A 23,772-nucleotide genomic window follows, 5' to 3' on the forward strand; every position below is an offset into this window, starting at 1 on the left:
TCCTTAACCATGTTTGGACCTAGCCACATCCTTACTCACCTCTGGGCATCATTTGCTTGTTTACTGAGGAATACAGAGAAGAAGAAACAGCTTTTGGATTTTTTTCTCAGTCTCAGACTGGTTCAACTAACTATTTTTTCAAGGTTTTTATATAATATAAATCTTTGAATATACACAATATAACGATTTTTTAGAAAAAGGATTATAAGCAGTCTTTATTTAGATGGGTATAGCTGCAGTGTTATTCATAATTATCCATTCCATGCTTCTCTAATAGTTGGTACAAAAGGGACTCAGAGGGCTGGATTGACTTGTGCAAAGGCATGAAGTTAAGCCAGTAAAAGGGCTGAAACTCAAATCTCGAAGTCTCACGCCAGTGCCTAGTTTCCTAGGAACCATTTCATCTTAGAGTGGAGATTTGAGTGCTATGACAGCAAGGCAGATTCATTTCATGAGAAAATTCAGATTATTTGAGGAAAGAATGTAAGGCCCGATGTGTTCTTTTCTTTCTTTTTTTTTTTTTTCCGATGTGCTCTTGACAAAAGATATTTTTCTGGAGTTAGAGAAGTACAACAAAGGCTTGGCTCTGATCTTTTCCTAAAAAGTCAGCTCCATCATCCATTGTTCATCTTACAAGCCTCAATTCCATGCCTAGCATGGTCCAGGTCTGTGCTCAGTCTCACAGAGTCAAAGGCAAATAAGACACTGTTGAGGACCTCAAGGAGCTTATGATTCAGCACTGGTCTCTAACTACCCTTGCTCCCACCTGGAGGTGGAGGAAAAGATACTAAACCTTCTAAATAAGTTTGTTTCCTGAAAACAAGAAAAACATTAGCTTTATGAAAAATTTAGCATATGGATCAAAATAGTCCATGTAAATAATGTATAAATCAATATACTTGCTTTGGAGATGGATATGCAAAATTTTTTACTAATAGGAATGTCAGACCAGAAATGTCCAGAGTTACTGTATGGTGAGAACAGTAAATAAGCCTAGTGAATTTGGAGACTGGTATAGGGGAGATAATTTTCATGAACTAATTTTAATATTATAAAGGATTGATTTTCAAATTGGGAGGGGAAGACTCCCATAGGAAGTCATATTATATATCTATATCTATATCTATATCTATCTATCTATCTATATATATGTATATGTATATATGTATATATATATGCATTTTTTTTTCTTTTTTAAGGGAAGAGTATAGTTTGAAAAACCTGGTGTTTTGTCCTGTTGCTTCAATTTATTTTTGAAATATAATACCCAATATAGCTATGGAATGGTGAGAAATTTTCTTTATCACTGAGTCATAGGCAAAAGAATGAGAAAGAGCTATTAAGTGAGGTTTAGAGGAAAGGCGGACTTTGGAATCAACCATTAGAAGTTTCACATCTTTGCTGACAACCCTGGTCGAGTCCTTGTGGTTAACACGTTTTTTTTCATCTGTAAAGTAGAAATAACAGTAACAATTTGGTAAGGTTGTGGTGAGAATTAAAGTGAAATAAAGCGAGCACATCCATACAGGGCCTGATAGATCCTAGAAGAGGCAATAAATGTAGTGTTCTTCCTTTGCAATAAGACATCTTAAGGGTTAAATACCCATCTTCCTGTTAAACATTGGCTTCTAAAGATTAAAATTCCACATGAACCCTTCAGTTCTTTATGAGTGGTTTTCATGTTGCCTCAAGTAATTGTGACTCTTGATATCTTGATAAGATCTTCATATTTGTTCCATAAAGAAGTACACAAAGAAACTGGCAGCATTGTGGTGAGACTTAAAATTCTATCATGGATTTAAAAATGAGTTGAGAGATTAGCAAAACAAGGAAGAGAAAAAGGCAAGTCACAGCATGAAAAGAAATTAACTGTACAACATCCATGCCTTCTACACTGGGACTTGAAATGTTCATATTTTCAAAGAAGTTTCTGACAAGCTGGGCTGAATGGCCCGACGGTTAACGTGCCAGATGATAAATTATTTAGTCAGGGCAAAGATGAGAAAGGAGCTTTAAAGACTCTCAGTACATACTAAATAGATTAAGTAATTGTGGAACAAACATAATTAATTGAACAAAATAACAGCAGGAGAAATATGAAACAGACAAGTGTGAAGTAGGACACACTGAAGAATAGGATGTAAATTATACACACTGTACATTCCTAATTGATTGTAAAACTTCTCAGGGCAATGAACTAACAGGTACTGTGGGTCAGTTAAGGAAGCATCTTGCCTGGTATATGAAACTTTCCATAGAGTGAAAGAGCATTTTCTTTTTTTTTTTTTTTAAATTAATTAATTAATTTATTTATTTTTGGCTGTGTTGGGTCTTCGTTTCTGTGCGAGGGCTTTCTCTAGTTGTGGCGAGCAGGGGGCCACTCTTCATCGCGGTGCGCGGGCCTCTCACTATCGCGGCCTCTCCTGTTGCAGAGCACAGGCTCCAGACGCGCAGGCTCAGTAGTTGTGGCTCACGGGCCTAGTTGCTCCGTGGCATGTGGGATCTTCCCAGACCAGGGCTCGAACCCGTGTCCTCTGCATTAGCAGGCAGATTCTCAACCACTGCGCCACCAGGGAAGCGCCCACATTTTCTTATTAATAGCATTATCTTAATTCTTTAAAATATTATATTTGTATTCAATGTAGAACATTGCATAGAGGAATGGGAAAATTCTTGGAAAACAGCAAGTGGAACTGGGGTGGAGGGAGTGGGAAAGGCACACAAATAAAATTTTTTTTAACTATCTAACATGTGCCTGGCATGGGTTACCATAGTAAATTGTATTATTTGCCCACAGTTTTTGCCATTCTCTGTATTCAAGCCCTTTGTTCTGTGGCTTTGCAGTTTCTCCTACCAGAGGTGGGTATATTTCCATGTTCTATTAATGTTGGATTTGCTATGTGGCTTGCTTTAGTTAATCTGATGTTAACAGACATGATGTGAACAGATGCTGAAATGTGCTTGTACATGAAATGGACATGTTCTCATGCATGTCCGCCATTGTTGTGAGATCATGCCTGGGGTAGCCACTGGTCTAAGGAGGATGAATTCTTCTTGTAAACCACTAAGATTTTATAGTGATGGTTAACTTCATGTGTCGACTTGAGTAGGCCATGGGGTGCCCTGATATTTGGTCAAGAATTATTCTGGGTATGTGTGTGAAGGTATTTCTGGATGCGATTCACATTTGAATCATTGGACTGTGTTAAGGAGATTGTCCTCCCAATGTGGGTGGGCCTCATCCAATCAGTTGAAGGTCTGAATCAAACAAAAAGGCTAACACCCTGGCAAGTAAGATAGATCTCTTTCTACCTGGCTACTTGTGCTGGAACATCAGTCTTTTCCTACCTTTGGACGCAAACTGAAATATTGGCTCTTCTTGGGTCTGAAGTCTGTTGGCTTTTGAACTGGAACTGTGTCATCAGCTCTTCTGGGTATCCAGCTTGCTTGCTTTAGAGCTTGGGATTTCTCAGCTTTAATAATCTCTCTCTCTCTCCATGTATCTATCTGCTTATGTATTTATCTATGTATCTGTATGTATGTATGTATGTATGTATGTATGTATGTATGTATATATCTCTGTCTTTTCTCTCATCTGTCTCATATTGGTTCTGCTTCTCTGGAAAACCTAATACAAGAGTTCTTTGTTACAAGGCAATTTGCTATATTAGCATTGAGTTGATACAGTTACAGTATTTGTAGGTGGTTATCTCAATTATCATGATTATCCCCTGTAAAATTTTCTCCCCCCATTTTTACAGATGCAGAAACTCAGGTTCCAAGTGGTTAAATGACTAGTCTAAGGTCATATGGTAAGTGTCACATGGTGGCACTGGAATTTAAATCCAGGTCTTTGTAGTTTCAAAACCTGTGTTCCTTTCAATATGCTATGTTGTTTTCTGGTACCCTAGTGAGATCATAAGCAGAGGATATTAGAAAGTCAATTATGGTGCCACTATAGTTCTTTCTGGAGGTGTGCTCTAAGCTAGATTCAGTCCTCAGCTGGACATTACTCTCTAGTGCTCCAGATGTGCGATCAGCAGTCTAGGCTGACCCAGTGATCACTCCCATTGGGCTAAGAAATCGCAGATGAGCTCCTAGCACCTTAATTACCTCCCACCTAAATGATACATAAGGAGTGACCTCTCTTTTGTTCCTGTCACTGTCTGTTCTTTTTATTAATGACATCACATGGGTCAATTATGTTTTTATCCTTATCCAAGTGGCCCTAGGAGAATTCTCATTAGGAGAAATGAATGTCTCAGGCCACTTGGTGTAACCCAAATAGCTCCCTTCCAGATAGCTAGGAAGGAAAAATACTAACCAATTTCAGAGGAATCCTGGAATCTTGTATCTTGTTGATTATCTGCTATATTCTGCTCTAGGCTAATTATAGTTAATGTTAACATAAATGTGAGTTTCTGAGTAGACAAAGCCAATATATTTACTTTTTTTTAATACTTTGGTTACATCTGACCCAACAAATTAGGTTGCTTAATTCTAGATTTAATAACAGTGTCTCTTTTACAGTTAAGACTCCTCCTATATTTGATATAGTTTTTTGTCGGGAGTTAAGAGAAAAGATGCTGCCGACATGTATTAAACCATAAAATTAAAACTGAAGTCTCGGTTTTAATGCTTGGTGATGGAGTGATTTTAATGGGGCAGTCCTGTATCATTGAAGCTCAAGTTTTCTACCTTGACACCTTGAGTTATCTTTTCTCCCTCAAAGGTTTTCTCCATGTCCAGATATATTTCCATTTCTGTTTTAAGAATACAGATGCCTCTTATGGAAGAAGACAGGTAGAATGTGCCTGATTCTACCAGGAATGTGAGAATAAATAGCCCACTGTTTATAACTGGAAGCATGTAGTCTTGAGAAAATTAATTCTTTATTTTTGTTTTGTTTTTTAAAATTTTATTTATTTATTTATTTATGGCTGTGTTGGGTCCCTGTTCCTGTGCGAGGGCTTTCTCCAGTTGCGGCAAGTGGGGGCCACTCTTCATCGCGGTGCGCGGGCCTCTCACTATCGCAGCCTCTCTTGTTGCGGAGCACAGGCTTCAGACGCGCAGGCTCAGTAGTTGTGGCTCACGGGCCTAGTTGCTCCGCGGCATGTGGGATCTTCCCAGACCAGGGCTCGAACCCGTGTCCCCCGCATTGGCAGGCAGACTCTCAACCACTGCGCCACCAGGAAAGCCCGAGAAAATTAATTCTTGCCTTGTGTCCCACTGGACTTTCGTGAACTGTGATTTTTAGTCAGTATAAGCACTTCTGAGACAGACCTTTTTTTCAGAGACATTCGTGTTAAAAATCTTACCAAGGTTTAATAGAAATTTTTGATCATCACTTTTATTTTTGCATTTCTTTTTTTACTGTTTTTCTTTTCTGTTTATAAGAATAATGCATGTTCATTATAGAACACTGCGAGAAAAAAGTATAAAGAATAAAATTCGCTTACATATTCATAATGTAGACTGAATAATAATATTTTGATTATTTTGGTTTTACCTTTTATCTGTGAACCTATATGTACATACATTGCAACCAAAATGTATATATTGTTTTCTTTTCCCCCTTCAGAATATTTCCTGAGCGTTTTCCTATGTCTTTATAAACTCTTTGGAAACATTTATTTATAATTCTGATCTTGAATTTTCCCTTTTTGGGGGGATGACTCTCAAATCTATCATGTCAAGTTAACAACTCCTTGCTCTAGATTTTGACCCAGACAATCTCCTACCTACTCAATAGGCTGCAAACTGTCCTCACCGCCTACTTCTAGAATATTTTCCTTTTCAAATCCCAATCCCTCTGTTAATGGTGCTGAAATTCTCTTGATAATGTAGGCTAACAATTTTTTAATCCTCTTGCATTTCTCTCTCCTGTCCCCCTGTTTCCAATTACTCACTATGCCCCAGGGTAAGATCTTGGCAATGTCATTCATATTCTTTCTTCCTTTCCAGTCTTATTTGGACAATTTCTTAGGTAAAGCCTGTAGCAGGGCAGTCCTTGTTCCATTGTTGTGGACACCATGGCCTTCTTCCATTGCCACCTCCCTAGTGTAGACCACCATTACCTGCCTCTGGATTATTATGATATACTTTTAACCAGATCCCAGCTTATGCTAAGGCAAGCTCAAAAGTCCTTGAGGAATTATAGAATATCAGTGATGAAAGAAGCTTTCATCTAGGAAAGAAAATGAGGTTTAGAGAGATTAATTTTCTTGATATCAAATAACTGTAAGTAGCACTAGAACCAGGTGTCCAAACACTTATTTTAGAATTCTTTCAATTCCATTACATCTTCTTCAGAGCTTTCTTAATGAGTGTTAAGTAAACACCAAAATCCTTAGCCAGCAATTCAGGGTCCTCCACAATCTGACTCCCAGTTCACACTTGCAGCTCACCTCTCCTTGCTCTTTGAACACCCCTCATCATTCTACCATATTGCTCCTGCCTTTCTCCCCATGTAGAATGGCATCGCAGCCTACCATGACCTGCCCACACCCACCTCCACTGGTTGAAATGCTTCTTGTGATTCAAAGCCAAGATGTAACCTAGCCTCTTCAGTCATGTCTTTCTTGAAGATTCCTGTTGAAATGCCCTTTAATCTGCCCTCTAAACTGCAAATCATTTGAGTATATAATAGTTGTCAGTTCCTGGTATTACAGATTTTACATAAAAACATGGATTGCAACATCCCTACTAAGTTCTCTGCTCCTTAAGGACAAGGATAAGGAGTTCTTAATCATTATTTCATTCAAAACATGTAGAACACAGCCTTTTGTGTAGTTCAGGATCATGAAATCTTTTTTTTTGGATAAATAAGTCATCTTATTGGTTCAGATACAGATATTAATTATAATTATATTCACAAACAAAAGTTCTAATAGTTTGAAAATTCTGACAAAATTACTAAATTATTTAATTTTGATATTCTATGTTAGGGTGTGCACATCAGAAGGAGTACATGATACTGGACTGTAGGAAGGAAATATTAAAACTTTTATATATGTTTATCTCTTGATCTTTAAAAATATTGCTGTTTCTTGTGTAGGTTTTATATGTAATTTATTACTAAAGAAGTCAATGTAGATAATTTACAAATGAATCTATTTGTAAATAGGATATGAAAGATGTAAAGGAGGCTATGAAGTCAAAAAATTATATTGCTGGGATGCACTCAGAAATGTACAAAGAGGAGTTTCATTTCTGGCAGTGGCTGGCTAGACTATTCTGGACAGTACTCCCACTATTATAGTTTCCCCAAATAGCTTGCTATAGTTCAAATCAGGGAAGTTTCTTATTGCCCAGTGTTCAAAATAGATATGTGCACTTGCTTAAAATGTGGTCCTGATTCTCATCTTTAAAGAAAATCCAATCTTCATAATGATACAGGTGAAGCTGAGGGTTGATCTTTATCATGGGTCTAGTCATGTTTTGCTGGTTTGTGGCAGATGAACAAGGAAATAAGGAAATGTATTGGCTCCTTTCCTGCCCTGAGGGGGCTCCTAGTGAGTGAATTACATGGCTACCACAGCAGTTGATGGCAGGATACCAAAGTTTGGATTTCTATACACAATCAATTTCTAGATGCTCACTGTTATAAACCAACTTCAAACACCCCACAGGCATCGTTTTTAGGAACAGTCAATAATCAATGAGCAAATACTGTTCTTAAGTCTACTTATATATTCTTTTAAATTAAAAAGTGTACTTTTTCCTGAATAGAAATTTATATTGTAGGAGTTTTTTTCCAGCTTATGATGATTATTGTTACATTTTGTGAGATAGATGTTGAAGGAAACTTTTTAGTTTTATGAGGCATCTATCATAATAATTTTAAAGTGTTTTATTTAACTTTGAATAGGCAATGTACCTATATAGTTAAATACTCAAAAAATATAAAATGATTTACAGTGAAAACATTTTTTTCTCCCAACTTTGTCTCCCAGTTGTCAAGTTTTCCTCCACACGGGGAATCAATGTGATTAGTTTCTAAGCAATTCATAAGATAGTTAAATACGAGCAAAAATAGTATATATTTTTCCACTTTTCTTCAGCAAATATTATCATACTATGTGCGTTCTCTTGGTCTATGGGTCTTTGAGATATTTTCACATCAGTATATATATGAGCACCTCAGTCTTCCTTTTTTTTTTTGCTTTTCCTCAGACATACTATTTCTCTGTATGTATGCAGTATACTACTTAATTTTTTTAAACCAATCCTCTATTGACAGATATTGAGATGTTTCCAGTATTTTGTTTTAAAAAGTAATTTTGCAGTGAATTATCTTGTTACCAGAGATACAATATAGGACAATATTTTAAAATTGGCTTTGCTGGCTCAGAGGGCATGTGCATTTGTCATGTGGAGAGCTATCAGCTACTTACCCTGCAGAGGAGTCTCCCCATCTCCAATTTTATAGAAGACACACGCATCTCCTGCTTTTTTGAAGTTTTGCCCATGGAGGGCATTACCAAACTTTTGGATCTTTTCCAGTCTAACAGGTAAAAAATGGTATTGCGGTGTAGTTTTAATGTGAATTATTCTCATTTATATTTCTTCTTTCAGGATCTGTTTCTTCATGAACTTCACCCATTTTTTAATTTGATTTTTTTCTCTCCAATTTGAAGGAACCTTCTTTCTTATATGTATATATATATAAAATCAGCCCTTTTCCTGTATGAATTGCAAATTTTTTTTACCACTTTTTTTCTGTTCATCTCAATTTTATCTGAAATGCCTTTGCAGCATTAAACCACCAGCTTCCTAAATTTCAGTCAAAAACAAGAAATACAACTAAAGAGAAGAAAATTTGGAAGAGAAAGATAACATTTCATGAAAGATAATTAACAGGAAGTTGAAAAGTAACATGGAATTTACAAAATCCCTTATTTTACAAATGAGGATGTCTTGACTCAGAGATGTTAAAGGTCATACACAGTCATCCAGCATGTAGTGGGAGACTATACAGCAGGCATTGTTGGTTGCCAACCCAAGGCCGTTTACTCTTCCTTGGTGGCTGATCCTACTTGTTTAGGTTTTTACCCCTGACTCAGTGACCCAGAGCTAATCCTGATTAGTCTCAGCCTTAAGAATAGGCATGCAAACTCTTCCTGGCAACTACCCAATGAAATGAGAGGAAAAGTCTGTTCAAGGGGCTTCTTGTAAAAGTTCTCTGGCTCATGAAAGCAGGCACACAGGACTGATGCCCTCCTTTTTTCAGCTGGGCTTTGCCGATTGAGATTTGCTGCCTAGAACTGAGGCAGCCATATTGTCACCACGAGGGGAGCTAGCCCTAAGGCGAGTGGCATGCTGAGGATGGCGGAGCAGAAAGGGAAATCGCTGGGTTTCTGGATGAAGTTGTTGAGTTGCTGAATTAACCAATTTTGGAAACTTTCTTCCTTGGATTTCTAGTTATATGAGGCAGTAATTCGTATTTATTTGTTTGTTTATTTTTTATCTTTGCAAGCATTTCTTTTATTGTTTCCACTCTTTTCTTGATGCCCCTCAATGGAAGCAGTGAGGATAACCCAACTGTTCTTGTGAGTTTAAGATTGTCAGTGTCACCTTCTCCTGCCCCCTTAATTAGTCTCTGCTTCCCTCTCCTCTCCCCTCCTCTCAGCCCATGACTTTGGTTATCTTCTCAGGTGTGGGGAAACTCAACATGCAAATATATACCTGAGTCTCTAACCAATGGCTTTTTGGCTTAAGAGTTGATTATTTTCTTCATTTGTTTCTGGTTTTTCAGTGTGCAGCCAACTCATTTTTATTTTAAAAATTTAGTTTAATTTTTTTTAATTGCAGTATAGTTGATGTATAATATTGTGTTAGTTTCAGGTGTACAGCACAGTGATTCAGATATATATATAGATATATATATATTCTTTTTCATATTCTTTTACCCTTATAGATTATTACAAAATATTGAATATAGTTCCCTGTGTTATACAGTAGGTCCTTGTTGGTCTTATTTATTTACTTTTTTTTTAAACTGCTTTATTAACTTCATAATATATAATGAACATCTCTCCGTGCAGTAAGTAAAACTCTCCTGCTGACAGAAACTTACAGATTGGGTCAAAAACACAACATTCAATTAGAAGCTAGAAATAGGAGACCCGCAAGAAACAAGTAACACCAAAAGGTTTACAACAAAGGTACACCACAAACATGTGAGTTAAGGAAGCAGGTGTGTCTCCCTATTAACTTCAGGGAAAACATCAGGATTCAAGGCATAAGGCAAAACTCATCACGATGGTCATGGTGAGGGAGGTCCGTGCTAACTGCCCGCAGACTGCTTTTCCCTCAGCTTTTCCATCCGCTCCCTCACCTCCTCCCCAATCCTTTGCATATTCTCCTCTCTCATCCTTGCCTGTGGTTCTCCAAGCCTCTGAGTCGTGTCCCATCTATACTGCAGGATGGGCTGCCTAACATGGAACTGCCTAGGAACTGCCTAGGAAAGTTCTATGCCTAACATGGAACTTTCCTCTAGGTACACGATATTCACCAGCTTCCAAAGGGAGGGCCAGAGGCTCTCTTTTATTAACATCTTGTTCCTTTTCATCCTTTCTTTCATTCTCCTGGTTGGCATTTTCCATGCTGAGATTTTTTTTACTGCTTGTTCCTCTTGGGACAATTGCTTCTGGGCTGTCCTTGCTGTCTCCTTCTCCTCCCGATTCTCTCGCTGCTTCACTGAAACCCGCAGACCTGCAGAAGGTTGGGGTCTGGGCCGGGGGGTGCTACAGCCAGGCGGTTGGCCCCTTCCCGGCCCCTTGTTTATTTTTTAAGCTAGTTGAGTTGACATTTCCTATCACGTGCAGCTTAGCGCTTTGATATTGATACAACCCAGGACTTAAATCTCCCACTCCAAGCTAAGTGAAGTTTTGAATATGTTGTGTTCTTTACAGATAGACACCAGATGTGAAAATCTTATCATTTTCATGGAGAAGGATATTGGAGAACTTTTTTCTCCCAGATTAAAAGCAAGCAGAGAAATACGTATTTATAAAGCTAAATGAAATGCAAAATTCTTTACCGTGATCCCACTTCAGGCAGGCTAAGTCACTTGTTCTTTATGGTAATGATTTTTCAAAATGTGTGGAAAGGTTTTGCTTCTTTGTGACATTGAAGTCAAAGCTGATACTGATATTTTCAATTGGGGTTCACTTACTGTAAAAGTGCACACCTGTCCATTTTTTTCATCATTCTCCTGTTCCTGTCAGTTAGGTGTATGATATAAAATAAGACATTTCTGTGTAGCACTTGAGACCCTCCATATCCAGCCTCAATTTACCCCTCTGACCCCATTTCTCACTATATCTCTTGATTTATCCTTTGTGCCAGTGAGCCTGAATTAATGTTCTTCCCACCCATGACCTCCCCATGTCCTTGCTACTTTGTTCACCTTCCTTCACTTTGCAGGGCATGGCTTATCCTGTGCTTGAAGTCCAAATTCTGTACCTCCTATCTCCAATTCCGTCTTCCCTGTGAAGTTTTCCATGATACCCCTTTCTCTGCTCTCAACTCAGGTGGCAGTAGTACTCCTTATTCTGAACTCCCGTAGCATTTTATCTTTGCCTCTTTAATAAGTTGATGCCTTGTATTTATCTTTATTTTTTTAATGTATTTTTCCTCTGGCTACTTTCTCCTGCTTTTTAAATATTTCTAAATTTGTAAGTATGACTTTAAAAATGGAAATACCTAAATGATCTTGAATTTCCTGACTACCCTCTTAAGCTCCTTAAGGGCATACTTTTGTTTGTTTCATTTTTATAACTCTCCAATAGTGCTAACACTAACACTGAGCCTTGCCCATAGTATCTGTAGGATAAATATATTGGATATTTTGTCATTTTTTCCCAAACACTTTTACAGCTTGCTTGTTTGTACTTGTATCAACTCAACTAGCCATCAATAAATCTCCAGAATGATCTCTCAGAGTTGAAAAGCAAGGAGTCAGTCACACTCCATAATTCTTCAAAAAGGAAAGGATTTCAATAGTGTCAGGTAGTGTTGGTCAGAGTAACTATAGCTACTATTCTTGCTAGTCATGGTAGAATTCAATAATTGAAAGTCGGATTTTTTTTTCTGAATCACTGCCCACCTCTGTCGCATTTGCTCCTAGGACGTCATAGCAGAACAATAAGACTCTAAAAAATACATCCATTAAGTCAATTAGCTTTGTGGGGAGTAGTAGGCTATAATTACTTGCCTTATAGTAGACTGATCATAATGTGCTTTTAAAATTCACACATTTCCTGTGAAACCTAAAAAAGTTATACAAATGAACTTATTTAAAAACAGAAACAGACTCACAAACATAGAAAACAAACTTATGGTTACCAAAGGGGGAAGGGGGAGAGGGTAAATTATGAGTTTGGGATTAACAGATACACACTACTATATATAAAATAGATAAACAATAAGGACCTACTGTATAGCACAGGGAACTATATTCAATATCTTGTAATAACCTATAATGGAAAAGAATCTGAAAAAGAATGTATATATATATATGTATAACTAAATCACTTTGCTGTATACCTGAAACATTGTAAATTAACTATATTTCAATTAAAAAAATAAAAATAAAATGTACATATTTCTATAAAAATAGAATTAATGTGTATTATATTCTAGATTAAAAATCCCTTCAGGAACAAAAATGTTTATTTCCCCTTGTTTCAGTTCAGGTCCTCCAGGAAACAGAAGCTAAGACAGTAGGAAGTACAGGACATTTATTGGGGGCTACATCTATGAAGGATAAAGGGGAAAGGGAGCGAGAGTAGGCAGGGAAAGTCTTTAGATCTGGGTGTAGTACTTGTGCAACAAGTACTATGACTTAAGAGTAGGAAGGAGGGAGGATTGCGTCGGAAAAGCCTTAGGCTGTGGTGTAGGTCTAAGAAAGTCTTGTCCAGACCAATCAAAAGCTCTGGTGTAAAGATGGCCATGGAGAAGGTCCACATTGCACAGAAACGGCTGTGCCCTAGCACAACCTCTGAGCTCACTCATGGGCTGGGATTGAAAACTGTAGTAAATTGACAAGGTGCTGCACCTGGGTGCCCTGAGCCACCTGCACTTCCTGAAGCAGGTTCTCTCGAAGGAAAAGCTGAGTAGCTCCCTACATGTTTAGGGCCACACTAAACATGACATCACATATGGACTTGTAGAGAGTAGAACCTGGTTTAGGAAAATGAGCGTATAAATTGAAAGTGTTGTGTTTTTATTCAGTGCTTCAGTCAGTGCACATGCTATGGCTTATTTGCAGATGAAAGTCTTTCTGTGACTCGGTGTTGCTCAAAATCAGAGAATTAGCACAAAAATGACTTTGTATTTTTCCCAATATTTCCAAGTGGCTTTAAAGTTTGCTCACAAATCAATGACTTTGAGTGACTAAATAATTTTCTTCACTTGGACAGTGCTTATCTTGCCTTAGATTGAAGCTATTGCTAAATTTAAATGTGAGCTGAAACATACACTCTCATTTCTAAAAGCCAGTAATAACAGCTCCAATTTGCTGGTGTGTATTGTATGACTGCTGTTTACACTGTACACATGAGTGTACATGTTGATCTATAAGGTAGGTGTTGCTATCTAAATTTTATAGACAAGGAAGCTGAAGTTCAGTATGGGAAAACCTCTCAAGTTAGGTCATGCTTTTAGAAAGTGGTCGGGCTTGGAATGGAAACCAAGTCTCTCTCACCCCTCAGCCTGTGGTTTTTACACTGGCCAAGATGCCTTGCCTGATGGTTTTCACACAACTGAGTACGTACACAAATTACAACTTCAGGTCCATGCAAGAAATCAAGAGGGACGGGAGATAAATTTTATTGAGTCTTTCTTTACTGTATCACTGTATTATTTCAAATATTTTAAAGTTGAAAGTGGTAATACCTTTAATTCACAGCACAGAGTTTAACTGGAGAATACAGCAGTTACAGAGTTAGTCCCGTATCCTCGGTTTCACATTCTGTGGTTTCAGTTAACCCTAATCAACCGCAGTTTGAAAATATTAAATGGAAAATTCCCAAGGTAAACAATTCATAAGTTTTAAATTGCATTCCGTTCTGCACAGAGTGATGAAATCTCACACCATCCTGCTCCATCCCACCTGGGATGGGAATCATCCTTTTGTTCAGTGTTTCCCACCAGTTAGTCACTCAGTAGCTGTCTGGGTTACAGATCGACTGCTGTGGTTTCTCAGTGCTTGTGTTCAAGTAACCCTTCTTTTATCTAATAATGGCCCCAAAGCACAAGAGTAGTTATGCTGGCATCAGATATGCCGAAGAGAAGCTGTAAAGTGATTTCTTCAGGTGTAAAAGGTGAACGTTCCCAACCTCATAAGGAAAGAAAAAAATATCATATGCTGAGATTGCTAAGATCTACGGTGAGAACAAGTCTTCTGTCCATGAAATTGTGGAAAGAAGGAAAAAGAAATTTGTGCTAGTTTTGGTGTTGTACCTCAAACTGCAGAAGTTATGGCCACAGGGTGTGTGTGTAAGTGCTTAGTGAAGATGGAAAAGGTGTTAAATTAGGACAAGCTATTTTTTTTTGGAGAGAGGGATTTACATAACTTTTATTATAGTATATAATTCTTTTGTTTTATTATTAGTTATTGTTGTTAATCTCTTTCTGTGCCTAATTTATAAAGTAAACTTTATCATAGGTATGTATGTATAGAGAAAACAGTATATTTACGGTTTGGTACTGCCTGTTGTTTCAGGCATTCACTGCGGCTCTTGGAATGTATCCCCTGTGAATAATACTGTATTAGCAAGGTTTTATTATATATCATGCCAGCAGAGTAGTTAATGTGTGCACAGTTGAAATGAATACATTTTATAAATTTTTGTTAAAAGAACTAGCTATATTTTTTCTTCCAATTGGCTGAATGCTTTGGGTATTCATCTCTTCCTTTAATAATTTACTATATTACTATCTACTGACAGGTCTTTAAATTCATATCAACAGAAGCATTTCCTAAGAATCCACGAGTATGTGGAGTTAAACAGAGTTAGTACTTAATGGAAATTAAGGATACTGTTCAGAGTTTGTTAAAAGGAAGCTGTTTTGCAAGTCAGGAAACCACTTTATATTTTTAATACTCTGTCCAAAAAAATATGTTTTTGAAACAAATTTTGGGCTTTCTGTGAAAGAGACAGTTTTAGATTTACAGATAACTAGTAAATTCTTAACATTTTTATTCTGTTATTTAAACGATAACAGACAAGTACAGTGAGTAACATGAAGAACCCCTGTGTACCCATTAATATAGTTGAAGCACTTCTTGTAACACGCCCAAATCCCATTCCCCTCCTTCATTTTTACGGGGTGACCTCTGTCATGAATTTGGTGTTTATCATTCTCATTCACATTTTTATACTTTATTCCATTTATATATATGCACATGCTGCCCTCCCCCACAAACTCATAAGTAATACTTAATGTGTTGCATGTTTTCAAAGTTTGTGTAAGTAGTACCAGATTATACATTATGTTTCTGAGATTTGGCTGTTTTGATTCACATTACCTTATACATGATCTAGAGGTCATTCATTTTAGCATTATGTAATATACTATCGAATGAATATTGAAATACCGCATGTTAAGAATCCATTCTCGACAGGTAGGAGGTTGTTTCTAATTTTCACAATTACAAGTAATGCTACTATGTTCATTCTTTCTTTTGTTTCTTTTTCATAGGTAGGAGTTTCTCTAGGGTATATACCAAGAATGGAACTGCTGGTTTGAAGTGCATATGCATCTTCAAATTTCACTAAAAAATACCAAGTTTTCTTTGAAGTGGTTGCATCATTTCTGTTGTCACAAAAATGGAATTATTAGATATTTTTAAACTTTTTCTAATATAATGGATATTAAATAGCATAACATTGTCTTAAATTTTATTTTCCTGATTACCAGAGAGATTGAATAATTTTTATTAGCCACTTAATCTTCTCTTCTGTGAATTGCCTGTTGATATCCTTTGTCTACTTTTCTATGTGGTTCTTTGTCTTTTTCTTACCAATTTGAAGAAATTATTTAAATATGCATACTACACCTTTGTTATTTATTTCATTACAAGTATTTTTTTTCCAGTCTGTGTCTGGGAACTTTGATTATGGTTCCTTTTTTGAAAGAACAATTTTCACTTTTAGGTAACTGAATTTATTAATCTGCCGTGATAGTATGTGGTTTTGCTGTGTTTAATAAACTCTTTTTTACCCTAAAGCAACAAAAATATTCTATATTTTTTCCTAAATGTTTGAAAGTTTTACTGCTTTACATTGAAGTCTTTAATCCATCTAGAATTAATTTTTGGAGTGAAGTAAGTGAGACCTAATATTTTTTTTTCGTGTAGATAATTATTTGTCCCAGCATCACATTTAGAATAGCTCTCTCTTACCCCGTTACGATGGTTAATTTTATATGTCAACTTGGCTAGGCCACAGTGCCCAGATATTTGGTCCAGCAGTATTCTAGATGTTCCTGTGAACATTTTAAAATCTAAGATTAACATTTAAACAATAGAATTTGAGTAAAGTATATTACCTCCCATAGTGTAAGTGGGCCTCATCCAATCAGTTGTAGCCCTAAATAGAAAAACACTGACCTCCCCAGAAGAAAAGGAGGGAATTCTGCTAGCAGACTGTCTTCAGACTTGAACTGCAGCATCAACCCTTCCCTGGGTCTCTAACACCTTGGCGTACCCTGCAGATTTTGGACTTGCTAGCCTACACAACTATGTGAGCCAATATTTAAAAATAAATCAATTCCTTTCTCTACTCTCCCCCTCACCCCCTTTACCTTTCTCTTCCTCTCTCTCTCACTATAGAGATGGATAGATAAATGGGTAGATAGATAGACAGATAGATAGATAGAGGTAGATACACACACACACACACACACACACACACACACACACACACACACACACACATACCTTATTGGTTCTGTTTTTCTGGAGAACCCTGACTAATATACCCACTATTTTATATGCAATCCCTGCTGTCAGATATCAAGTTTCTGTGTGTGCTTGGATCTTTTTCTGACTCTCTATTCTGTTTAATTTGTCTATTTTTCTACTCCTTTCCAACTTTATTATCTAATATCTGGTAGGGTAATTCTTGCCATTTAATTCCCTTCAAAATTGACTCTTAACCTCTTGTTCTCCCATGTGAATTTTATGACTCGCTTGACAATTTTATTAAAAACCCAGCTCAGATTTTTTATTGTAATTGCTTTGAATTTATTGATTAATTTGACAAGAATAAAGTCTTTGTGCTATTGGGTCTTTTCATCCATGAATATGGTATATCTCTCTACATATTCAACTTTTCTATTTTTTTTTTAATAATTCATAATGATTTTCTCCATCTTTTCCCACATATTTTTTTGTTTGGGTTGCTATTTTTTTGATTTATTCCTATGTATCATATTATGTATTATTATTATTATCAGTGGAAACTTTTTAAGTTAACATTTTAAAGGGGTTACTACTACTGTGTTACTATCCTCTATCTATCTATCTATCTATCTATCTATCTATCTATCTATCTATCTATCTATCTATCTATCTATCTATTTATTTTAGGAGGGGATCTGCTGACTTAACTGGGAACTGGGTTGCCTGGAACAAAGACCACATTTCCCAGCTGCATTTGAAGCTGGGGGTGGACATTTCATTAAGTTCCAGCAAAATGTATGTAAGTGAATGTGTTCTGTGAGGCTTTGAGGAAGTGTCTTTAAAGGAGGGGGGTCATGCTCTTCTTCCTCTTTTTCTCCTTCCTGTTGGCTTGGATAAGATCATGGTGACTGAAGCATTAGGCAAATGGCTTTAAAGTCCTGTTTAAATGCAACTTTAAACACTCCCTGAATCTTGGTATCATGGAATGAAATTTTTGGCCAGTTTGGCAAAAACTATAAGTTCTCCTCTGATTTTTTTTTTTTTAATTTATAGCTGTTTTCTTTTGACAAAAACCTGAAACTTTAACACTAAGATAACCCTTCTCATTCATTTTTTTAAAACATGTGACTGAATTTGATGTACTATTATTTATTTAATATTTTTGAATGCTCGTAATTGAGACAGATATACATTTTCTTTTGTTGTACTGTTACTATCCAGTTGGGCTCTCCAGGTTATATTGACATTCCAAAATGAGTTAAGTAGCTTCCTCACTTTTTCTGATCACTGAGGCAATTTCTGTAAGATTTATACTATCAGTTCCTTGAAGTTTTAGTAAAACTGCCAATATAATTGTCTAAGCCTTGTGTCTTTTGGTGGGGGAAACTTTTGCTCACTAGTTCAATTTCTTTAATTGTATGATTTTATCTCAGCTTTCTCCCACCCCTCACCTCCAGTGTTTCTCTGACCCATTGAGTCTGTCCTGACTTTCCTGAATTTCCTGGCCTCATTAACCTGTACCATTGATCTCCATCTGGAACTTCAAAATGCAGTTCACTTAATTTTTTGTTGCTGCCTCTCAGCTGTGCTTGGAAGGAGATAGTACCAAACAGGACCCCTTCCTTCCCCTTTCCACTGGGTATCTTTAGTCTCACCAAAATTGGCACTCCATAGTGGGCAGATATAAGTAGTTTTCCTTACTGGAAGGCTAGTCCAGTTATTTTGGACTGTCCATTGGGTCTCAAAGGGAAAGCCTGATGAAGTCTGAGGTGCTTTAAAACACATGTAGTGGGGGGAGGGGGTCTCTGGTGACACTTCCTTTTTCTTCTGACCTGACTCATCTGCCCTCAGATTCTCCACTTCCATGCCCCAGACACTGCTGTCCTTTTCTCCTTATCTAAAAATATCCCTTCTCAAAGTAAAAGACCTGGCCCCTTGGAGCATTTCTCTCTTCTCTTATTTAGTGAATCTTGCTGTATTGAGTACTGGGGAGGAGAGGTTTCAGTCCCATGGGTAGGGGATGTAGTTTCTCCAATTTAGCTTTTCCTTTTGATAGTCCCTCATCATGAGCCATGAATCATGGACTCTCTCTCTCTTTCTTTTTTTTTTTATTTTGTGCCTTTATAGTAGAATTTTACTGAAGGAGGCAGAAGGATAATGTGGAAAGAATTCTAACCTTGGTTTTGTCCCTTCCTATTTTTTTTTTTTATTTTTATTGGAGTGTGGTTGATTTAAAATGTTGTGTTAGTTTCAAGTGTACAGCAAAGTGAATCAGTTATACATATACATATATTCACTCTTTTTTAGATTCTTTTCCCATATAGGTCATTATAGAGTATTGAGAAGAGTTCCCTGTGCTATACAGTAGGTCCTTATTAGTTATCTATTTTACATATAGTAGTATGTATATGTCAATCCCAATCTCCCAAATTATTCCTCCCCTCCTTTCCCCCCGGTCACCATAAGTTTGTTTTCTACATCTGTGACTCTATTTCTGTTTTGTAAATAAGTTCATTTGTACCATTTTTTTTAGATTCCACATGTAAGCGATATTATATGATATTTTTCTTTCTCTGTCTGACTTACTTCACTCAGTATAATAATCTCTAGGTCCATCCATGTTGCTGCAAATGACATTATTTCATTCCTTTTTATGGCTGAGTATATTCCATTGTATATATGTACCACATCTTCTTTCTCCATTCCTCTATCGGTGGACATTTAGGTTGCTTCCATGTTCTGGCTATCGTAAATAGTGCTGCAATGAACATTAGGGTGCATGTATCTTTTCGAATTAGGTTTTCTCCAGATATATGCCCAGGAGTGGGATTGCAGGATCCTGCAATGGGGAAAACCACCTGAACCAAGCAGCTCCAACTCTATCACTTCTGAGTCACTCTCTCCTGGGGTAACCACTGTCAACACATACTGCTCTGGGTGGGGGAAGGCCTGTCTTCTCTGGAAAGTTCCACCACTGAAGTAGGCTGGCGTGAAAAGACATGGTTTTCTCTCATGGTGCTGAGAGAAAAGCAAGCCAAGAAAATGCTCAGAGCACAGAAACCGTCCAACTGGCAGTTCTGTGATCCTACTCTCGCTCATTTTCTCTCTGGGCTTGTGGGTCTGGCCCCATCCTACATCCTTAAAGGCGCTCCCAAAGGACTGGGACATATTTTTGCCCACCTTATCAGGGAACCAGTTTCCAGCTTCAGCTGGCAGCAAGATAGGAGCTGGCACCTTGATTCCCCCATCAGCTGAGGTTACTCCTCGGCTCACTTTGGCTGCTCCGTATAAGAGAGTCGGGTCTATTGCCCACCAGGTGCTTCCCACCAAGTTGTTTTTCCAACCCTAGCAGCCTCCTCTTCCTCTGGGAGTTGGCAAGACTCTGGTGATTGACACGACAATATGCTGTCCCTGCAGGTGCAGGCCTTTGCCCTGAGCCTGAAGGCCAGTGGAATGACAGCATCTCCAAAATTCAGCAGCACAAGCAGAAATGGCAGGGGTGGGTAGCTTCACCACCGTGCTCTGCTATTCATCACCTACGGTGAAGCAGGTGTAGGAGGAAGCTCACAGCAGCTCCTTTGTTTGACAATTGAAATTGATCTGTAGAAGGCTGAATGCAGCAACCGGCCACTTGCCGTGACCCAAGTAGACCCCAGTGCACCCAGCACCCCTGAGTGGGCTCTGCTGACTCACTCCCTCTGGCCCCTGCTTCACTCGTTTGCACGGAGCCCAGACCCACCAAGGGTAGAGAAGAGGGGGAGCACGAGAGATAGGAAGGGATGGGAATGGAGTTTCTAGCAGTGCCTGCGCCTATTCCAAGAAAAAACCTGCATCCTCTAAATCATTCCCCACCTTCCTCATTCATGTTCCTGACATCTCTCCCTACCCTGACACCCACCTTCAGACAGAAGAAATTCAGCTGCAAAGTGAAACCTGTTTCTCAGGACAATTGTCCCAATAAGTATCTATTAACATATTTATTTTGGGTTCAGGCTTGGCCTTTAGAAACTCTCTTAATGGTGATTTTTATTTGAGGAGAAGATGTTGCTAAACTTGTTTAATTCTAGCATGTCTCTCAGGAAGGCACTCAAGACTTTGGAACTCCATTCCCCTGCATCTAGTTGCTTTACTGCTTTTAGGCTGCCAACATTGTCTACAGTCAAAAGTCCCATTTTGTAGAGACTGAGGCGTAGAAAGAATGAGTAACTTACAAAGTAGGGTCTTCTGTTTGTTACTAAATGTGGCCTTTCTCTTTCTTTGCTTCTTTCCTTTAATATCCAATTTTGGGGGGGATTATGAGTTTAGCCATGTATCAGTGGACTTGAAGGAGTAGAGAAAATTCAGAAGCTCATCAGAAAGTATACATGGGAAGTAGGAGCAAGGGTGTGAGGTCAGGAAGGCTGTTTGGAGAGAACCATATTTCCCAGGTCATGAATGGTATTTTTTTCTTTTTCTTGCATCTCAAGAGATTCTTTAGAAGTTCCAGGTTTTGCTCACATTTGATTTTTGGTTTGTGGTAATGACCCAGGTTGCTGAGTATCAGGAAGAACTTGCTTCAGGCAGTCACTTGTCCACACTTGTTTAAGGAAGATGAAAGACATCTTGAGTGGATCTGGTCCCAACGTGCATTCTAGAGCCAGCCCACAGCCTAGAGCAATCATGCCTGCAAAGCTAAAGACTTGTGCATAAGAAAAAGCAATGCTCATGTTGTAGTCCCCTGAGTTCTGGGGTGCTTTGTTATGCATGTCATTACATGTCTGTCATTAGATATGTAATATCATTACAACAGTAGCTAATTGATACATCCTTTCTCTCCCCATCCTACTTTCTCTTGTGAAACAACATAATTTCTCCACCTGTAGCTCTGTCTTCATTTATCTGGATCACTTGGGACACCATAAAGAGTCTAACATCTCTTTTTCTCTTCGGGAACCTTGTCTTGAAGCTGGGAAACAACACAGGCCTTTTAGGAAGGAAAATATTATTAGCCTGAGGATATAAGAAACTGAATGTTGTCTGTGTGTAATCTCAGATGTCAAGCTATAAAGCTAAAATGTTTGCCCTATGCTCTAAGAAACATTCCTTCCACTATTGTTTCATGTTCTTTGGAAAATCAGAAATAGTCACTGGTACTTCTCAGGACAATGGTACAATAAACAGGCTGATTACCCAGGTGTTCAATGGAATGCTGCCTTTGTTCCCCTCTAGAGGGCTAAACACTCCAGACATGGCAAGATCCATTTAACCAGATCTGAGTAGCTGTTGAAATCAGTATGTGGCATTTTATAGTTTTCACTTTAGAATTTCTCTACCAGTAAGAATGTATTAAAGATGATCTGGCCTAGTCCATACATCTCTACTGTGAGTTACCTAAGTGATCTAGAAACATTGCAATGGAAAAAATAGCAATTTGAATAATTTTCATGATGCCTTTGGCCATGGAATTATAAGGAACAATTCCATTCCAAGTAGGTTCTTACTTAACTATATTAGATTATGAAAAGAGAAAGCCATGAAAAAAGTAGAGTTGAAAAATGACATTATTCCCTACAGGCCCCACAAATTCAAAATTGATACCTTCCTCTGAGCCTTAGCTCTGTATTCCCTCTGCTTTGAACACCTCTACTCTTCTTTTAATCCACACTTCACTAGTTCTTCTTGTCTATCCTAAGTCCCACAACCTCCCATCTTTCCTGACTCATTTTGCTTTCTTTCTTAAAGCATGCGGGTCCTGCACCCATAGGTGCAAGATTCTTATTCCAAGATGTTCTTGAATTCATCTACACATATATATGTATATTCTCAATCAATAGACATTAAAAGTATAATCACAATCATACGCTCATATACCTTCCATTGCCCTACACATACACACACACACACACACACAAATACACACACTGGTATGTAAAAAAAGATCCTTACAGTCTGCCACATAGCACTACAGAGCTTGTGCACAATAAACTGTACTTGGCCTTAGATCCTCATGTCCAGGATGGGAATCACTTGTCAATACTGCACACTCTCGCACTTGTGTTAGTGGTGTTCTCTAATTATTTTATATCTGTAGGGCTTGTCTCCTAGACAGTGCAAGCTCCTTGAGGGAAATATCCTCAGAAAGGTCTTTTTTATAGCTACCAGAGTGAGGCATATAATAATAGAAGCAAAATGAGCACGTCTTGATGTATTTACTCTCTCAGCCATCCCCCCAGCCCCTACTATCCACCTGCACCGCCACTCTATTCAGGCTCCATCTCCTGCATCTCCTTTGTGAAGCCTATTTTGGGGGAGTTGGGAAGACACACAGTACCCTTTTCTCCAACGAGTAATCAGTCTGACTCTTCTTTTCAATTATAAAAAAATAAACAAAAAAACTGTCATCAGTTCATACAAGTAAAGTGTGTGTACGTGTGCTTAGTTTTAGGATATAAAAGTTCAGAAAGACAAGATTATAAATCATCTACCTTTATTAAAACTCACCCCCCCCCCCCACCACCACCGCCTCAGCACCATCACTAACAGTAGTAATGACCTGGACCAACAGATGGTACACAAGCCCTGGCATCGACAGCGTGGTTTCTGCCACTCATGCAGAGGGAGGTACATGAGCACAGAGGACAAGCCTGTGTGCTCAGGATGTGGTCTGGCTGGGTTCCCCGCTTTCCTACCGCTTCCTGTGCACGCTCGTGCAATCTTGGCTAAGCCGTGGGGCCTCTTGGTGCCCCATGCCCTCACTGGGTAATTACTGTACCTTCCTGTCAGGGTTGTCATGAGCATTAAGTGGGTTCACACACCTAAACACTAAGAGCAGTGTCTGCACAGCATAAACACCCCGTTCAGTCTTAAATATTTTGTGT

At 38.1% G+C, this 23,772-nt stretch overlaps 1 pseudogene; it reads right to left on the reverse strand.

Moving 5' to 3' along the window:
• Window positions 1–10,201: 10,201 nt before the first annotated feature.
• Window positions 10,202–21,660, reverse strand: LOC118894539 (annotated as a pseudogene).
• Between the last annotated feature and the right edge of the window lie 2,112 nt (window positions 21,661–23,772).

This window comes from Balaenoptera musculus, chromosome 4 (assembly GCF_009873245.2).
Source record: "Balaenoptera musculus isolate JJ_BM4_2016_0621 chromosome 4, mBalMus1.pri.v3, whole genome shotgun sequence".
NCBI classification, from domain to species: Eukaryota; Metazoa; Chordata; class Mammalia; order Artiodactyla; family Balaenopteridae; genus Balaenoptera; species Balaenoptera musculus.